The following is a 6,143-nucleotide window of genomic DNA, read 5'->3' on the forward strand; positions in this document are numbered from 1 at the left end:
CAAAAGACATTAAAATCCTTCCAAACCCCATCCACTAAATTTAACAAATAAATGACCTAATGTGTTACTTCAAATTAAAATCCAACTTATCACCAAACCTCAATCCAATCCCTCATCCTGATACTACAACTAAAACCGCAAAGAATCAATAAAACATCATTAAATTCAAACGCAAACTACTATTAAAAAGCAATAAAAAGAAAAGAACATGAAGCGTACAGGCTCTGCGTCAAGTTTAAGAGAGGGGCCGATTGCCCCTTCACTAGAGAGGAGTTGCCGAAGCCTCGACGGCAAGCTCGATCTAATACTCGCCATCTAGTCCTCCGTCAACTGTGAGAAAACAAAAACCTAATCACTCAAAACAGCAAGGAAGTCGAAATCAAACATGAATCCGTAAGAAACCTAACAATCAATCCAATTGAGGAAACGTCAATGGAGGCTTACCGCAGCGCACGCTTGCACATCCAGCGGGTCTGGCACTGTACAAAACAATAGATATATACGGGCACTGTGCGTCGTATGTATAGGAGGAGAGAGAAAGAGGCGTGAAGGGGAAACCTCGATCAATAGAGGGTTTAATTGTATCTCTTGTGTGCGAAGTTGTTGTTGAGAAAGTGGAGGTGTAACCCTTGAAATGGCAAAGGGTTCTAACCTTTCACACACAAACACTGCAGAAGTATACACACACCTGCATATATATACTCTCAGCATCGTTGGCGGTTTTGCTATTTAGTCCCTGCGTTCTCGCTTTATTACTTTTTGAATTTATCATAAAAAGGGTAGATATATTTGATTCTCTTCTTTCATTTATTTTTAAATTTTAGGCTTGATTTGTTGCACGCACAGATAATAAAAGGCACGCCCTATGTACATCATATATAGGGACGTTAGTGCATTCTGAAATAGATCTATCATGGGCCGACCCAAATAGATCGAGAAATTTAAAAAATTGAGGTTAAAATTAGTAATAACTCAATAAAAAAATCAAAATTTGATTAATTAACTCGATTAGGACTGTCTGTAGGTTAAACCAATGTTCAACTATTGTTTATTCTTCCGCTATATTTTACAATGATTTAACACATTATAATATAAATAACTAAAAAAAATTAAATTTCCGATATATATTTAATATACATATGCATTAAATAATTAGTAATATAATAAACAAATTGAAAATTTTAAATTTATTATAAGAAATTGAGTAATTTTTTTAAAACTATCTTTAAAATTTATCAAAATGTACTTACATTTCATTTTAATTTTACGAATCTTGATTTGACTTTCAATGTCTAAATTTATCAAAGCATATTAAAGCATTCAACTAATCAAGATCTATCAAACATCAGTATAGTTTTTACACCAATAGTTTAATTAGGTTTGAATTTAAATAGTACATAGTATTATGAAATTCTCACAATATTATATTTTATGCTCTATAAATCTGCGTAATTTTCATCGCAATTACGTGTCAAGAACCTCATTATCTTGATTTGATCACATTTTACATGACATTATTTATGACAAAAAATATAAAATCCTATAAATTTTGCAATAAATTGAAATTTGGTAAATCATTACGAATGTTAAAAATAAATAATTCTTAAGTTACTTATAACTCTCTCTTTTTCAAAAACTTTATTCTCTTTTTTATCTCCTAGTATTTTTTTATTTTAGGGATATTGGTCTTTAAAATCATGAACTTTGAGCAAATTTTAGTATTTTCCACGAACTTTAAAATTGGTCTAAAAATAAAAAACTTTACATTTTGTTTGTTGCATGTCAATCACCATAACTAACCAACTTCCGTGTATTTTTTTTTATCTTACTTGACACTACTAAATCAACACGATTTTCTACGTAGCATTTTATCCTACTTATCATGAACTTAAAAAGTAATCTAAAATATTATAAACATTTCACGGTTGCTCACGTATAATAAGATTTTTGCTAAAGATATCTTATTTGGGCTGTTATGGAAAATAACAAACAAAATGTAAAATTTGTGATTTTTTTGACCAATTTTAAAGTTCTCAGGAAATACTAAAATTTGACCAAAGTTCATGATTTTAGATACCAATCTCCCTTTATTTTATGGAGTATTTATTCTCTTCACAACTCCACTTAATTTAAATATCAAAAAGTTTTCATGCTCAAAAAATATTGCAAGCGGCTTGTAACGGAGGCACGGAGCAAAAGCAATATTTTAAATCTCGTGAATTTTATGGAGAGATGTTATATAGTTAATGGGCCGCACCTGTGGCATTATGGGCTTTATGACAGCCTGACCTACATTCTATAAAAAGATTTAAGAGGCCCCTAATTACCCCAGTAAATGCAGATGTGATGAAATATTAGGAAGAATTGTTTTTCCTTTTAACGGATTAGGTTTTCCTTTTTGCTTATTTTTTATAGTTATTTTCCTTTAAGATTTATTTTCCATAAGTTTTGGATTTCTCTTTGCCTATAGAAAGGCTTAATTGTTGAACTAAAAGGACAGACTTTGATTATTAATTTTACATTGAGGGTGCGTTTGGAACACGAAATTGGAATTGGAATTCTATGGAATTGAATTGAGTGGTCTAATTCAATTCAAAATCCATTGTTTGGTAAAATGAGAATCGATATGAAATTGAATTGACATGTTTGATAAATATACACTCATTTCACACACTTCACACACCACACACATTTCACACACTACACACACAACACACATTTCACATATTTCACACACTGCACATACTACACATATTTCACACATTACACACATAGCACACACTACACACATTTCACACACTACACACATTTCACATGTTAAATTGTGTCGTATCTTCATGATTTCAGATTTTTTGCATTTTATGAATTGATGAATTGATGCTCTTCGTGATTAGTATGAAAATAGATGAATGTACACTACACATATTCAAATGTGTAGTGTTTGAAATATGTGAAATGTGTGAAGTGTGTGAAATGTATGTAGTGTATGAAATGTGTGAAATATGTGAAATGTTTGTAATGTGTGTAGTGTGTGAAATGTGTGAAATATGTGAAGTGTGTGTAGTGTGTGCAATGTGTGTATTGTGTGAAATGTGTGAAATATGTGAAGTGTGTGTAGTGTGTGAAATTTGTGTAGTGTGTGAAGCGTGTGTAGTGTGTGAAATGTGTAAATGTGTGTGGTGCGGGAAATGTGTGAAATTTGTGTAGCGTGTGTAGTGTGTGTTGTGTGTGTAGTGTGTATGTGAAATGTTTGTAATGTGTGAAGTGTGTGAAATGTGTGTAGTGGATAGTAAAACTATCTAATTTTATGATTTTTGAATCCAATTTTTTTCTTTTGATATGGAATTCAAATCATGGAATTGAAAATTTTGGAATTATAATTCAATTCCAATTCTATTCATGTTTGTGATACCAAACAATGGAATTGGAATTGGAGGTTCCGATTCCAATTCCATAGCTCCAATTCCATGTTCCCAAACACACCCTGAATTTTATACTCTAAAGTTCTCAATTTATTGAGTTTTTGATCTATTAGTCATTCTCATACGCTTCTGCGTCATTCGGTATCGGAGCAAGTGGCTTGTAACGGAACAAGCAATATTTAAAATTGAGTGATTTTATGGAGAGATGTTATGTAGCTAATGGGCCGTACCTGTGGCAATGTGGGCTTTGTGAAAGCCTGACCTACAATCTATAAAAAGATTTGAGAGGCCCTATTTACCCCTATAAATGCAGATGAGAAGGTAGTAATATTATGGTTCTATTTTGAAATGTCCAAAAAAAAAATCTCATTTTGCTACCTATAATTAAAAATATAATTTTTGGGCTTAAAAGTGTTTTGTTACCTTACCTTACCTGGATTGGTGTTTGTTCAAAATTTAAAAGCTTTATGCTTGTGAACGATGGGCAAAATTATTTTTTCTCAAATAGTTGAGGTAGACACTCACAAAAGTCTTGTTTGTTTGTTCTATATTTGATCTGGCCGCTGGTGTATATTGTGTAAATATTGAATTTTGTAAAGTGTAAGTAAAGCCTAGTTGAAAATTAACTACTACTACTCCATACTACTTAAAGCAGAGCCCAGTTGAAAGTTAGTTCACACTTCAAAGATTAAATTTCTCTCTTTCAATGGTGAACCCAACTAGGCAATTGCCATGCTCTTGAAGACCGACCGAATTGGACATCAGCGTCCTATGGAGCCTTTAACCGGCCCTTTCCATACTAGTCCCATAGCCAAAAGCTGAGGGACGTGTTAGAATCGTGATTTTTTAGGAGGTTTAGAACCCGACATTGATCTACGTGCCAGATTAACACCCCCTTTTCCCCAATTGCCCATTCTCATTATTGCAATTCGAGTTTGGTCAAGCAGCTCAAGGTGCGAAACCTCTTCCACACACAGGAAGAAAGTGCTTGTCCTCTTCAATCGGCAATGGAAGTTTATGCACAAGGGCTCGATTTAGCCTGCGCAAGGTAATTTCGTTCTCTAACATCTATTTTCTCCAGATTTGTCGTCATTGTTGTTGGACCATACCCCAATTACATAGCCTCATAATTTTATTTCGGATTTGGCGATGCAGCACAAAGTTAAAGCCGCCTCTCAAGGATCTCACTTAGCAGAAGATATTGGTTGTCTCAGTACTCGTCGGCGGAATTTCATTCGAATGGAATCGATATTGCAACTATATTATGCAAATCTTCAGACATTTCAGTTTGATTTTTATGAGTAATCGTTTGGATCTAGTTTTTAAAAATTATCAATTGTTTCTATATGTCTCCTTCTAGTGTGAATCCCTTTTTTACTTTGCGAATATTACTTTTGATTTCTGTTGATGAGCTTTTCAATTAGTCTATGTGCTTTCTCGGTACAAATGTGTCGTATACTCCACGGGGTTTTCGACAGAGTTTGTTGTAATGGGTAGACAATCCGATGTCGTATTCTGAAACTTTTGTTGGTGCAGTAGTCTGATCCTGCTGCTAGTATTACCATCTGTGGTAATGGCTCATCAATTTCATTTTTTAAAAGTCGTGTACCTCATGGTAGAAGAGATAGTGCATCTCTTTCATATGCACACCCTTATCCTGTTGCACGTATATCTGAAAAGAATTGCACGTTGCGGCCGGCGTAATACACTGAATCTAATTAGGTATTCACATAAAGATAGGATGCCCCAACAAGTAAGACATATGAATAGACTCAAAAAAATTAGTGACATAGATTGTTTCGTGAACTTACGTATGGATAGGAATACATTTGGTCATTTATGTATCCTGTTAAGAGACGTTGGTGGGATGCGAGATGGAAGATATGTATAACTAGAGGAACAAGTAGCTATTTTTCTAAGTATCCTATCTGTATTGTGCTAATTAGGCATGTTTAACACAGTCTGATCTTTTATCCGTTGTTTGTGATTTATAGCCACCTAATGTCGACGACAACAACCGACAGTGACATGATACCTGAGTGTGTTTGTGGTCGAGGCAAGATGAAGTTGTTACGTGCTGGGAAAGATGCCAAACACTGCGGTAGGTGGTTTTACAAGTGTCCGAATGATGCAAATCAGTCGGGGTCTTTCTTGTGGTGTGACGACAATCATAGTAGGATTGGTGATGGTACGCAACCCGACTATGTCTTGAACCAAACGTACCGCCCAACAAAAATAGGCGCAACACCGATGAGGTGAAGAATAAAAGGAGAGCTAGCAGTGGACACGTTTGTGGAGTTTGTGACCGGTGCCAAGCTGAAATTAAAATGAACTTTGTGCTAGTTGTCATGGGTTTGGTATTGTTATTGTTGGGGGTTATTTTAGGGAAACTATTCTAGTTTGCACTTGGGCTTATTTTTAAAATTGAATTGTAGGATTCCTTCACTGCATGAACTTATTGATGGTGGTTTTTGTATTTAATCTATTTAACTATTTTGCAAGACATATCATTGTTGTGGTGTTGTTTACGCTTTTCTTGCCAGGGTTGAGAAATAAGGAGTATATAGACTGGTTAGCTCATGCATCATTCACATTCAAGCTGTTGTTCGATACAACAATAAAGGAGTTGTAAAGCATATCATTCACAAAAATTAAAATGAGACCAAATAAGAAAACGCAAGGTACTGAAGTTAGATAGACATAATTCAGCACGTACGATTA

The 6,143-nt window shown here is 34.3% G+C and overlaps 2 long non-coding RNA genes across 3 annotated transcripts; one reads left to right on the top strand and one right to left on the bottom strand.

The window, feature by feature from the left end:
* Positions 1-15: 15 nt before the first annotated feature.
* LOC125199424 lies at positions 16-653 on the bottom strand. 2 transcript variants are annotated; one of them, XR_007172589.1, is made up of 3 exons: positions 445-653; positions 220-330; positions 16-129 (listed from the first exon to the last, which is right to left on the bottom strand). It is a non-coding gene; the product is annotated as an uncharacterized LOC125199424 (long non-coding RNA). The 2 variants fall into 2 exon arrangements; XR_007172588.1 differs by lacking the exon at positions 16-129 and having other exon boundaries at positions 156-330.
* A 3,717-nt stretch (positions 654-4,370) lies between these two features.
* Positions 4,371-5,923, top strand: LOC125199425. Its single transcript, XR_007172590.1, has 3 exons — positions 4,371-4,470; positions 4,578-4,723; positions 5,417-5,923. It is a non-coding gene; the product is annotated as an uncharacterized LOC125199425 (long non-coding RNA).
* Positions 5,924-6,143: the final 220 nt, after the last annotated feature.

The sequence above is a fragment of the Salvia hispanica genome, unplaced genomic scaffold (genome assembly GCF_023119035.1).
Source record: "Salvia hispanica cultivar TCC Black 2014 unplaced genomic scaffold, UniMelb_Shisp_WGS_1.0 HiC_scaffold_496, whole genome shotgun sequence".
Classification (NCBI taxonomy): Eukaryota; Viridiplantae; Streptophyta; class Magnoliopsida; order Lamiales; family Lamiaceae; genus Salvia; species Salvia hispanica.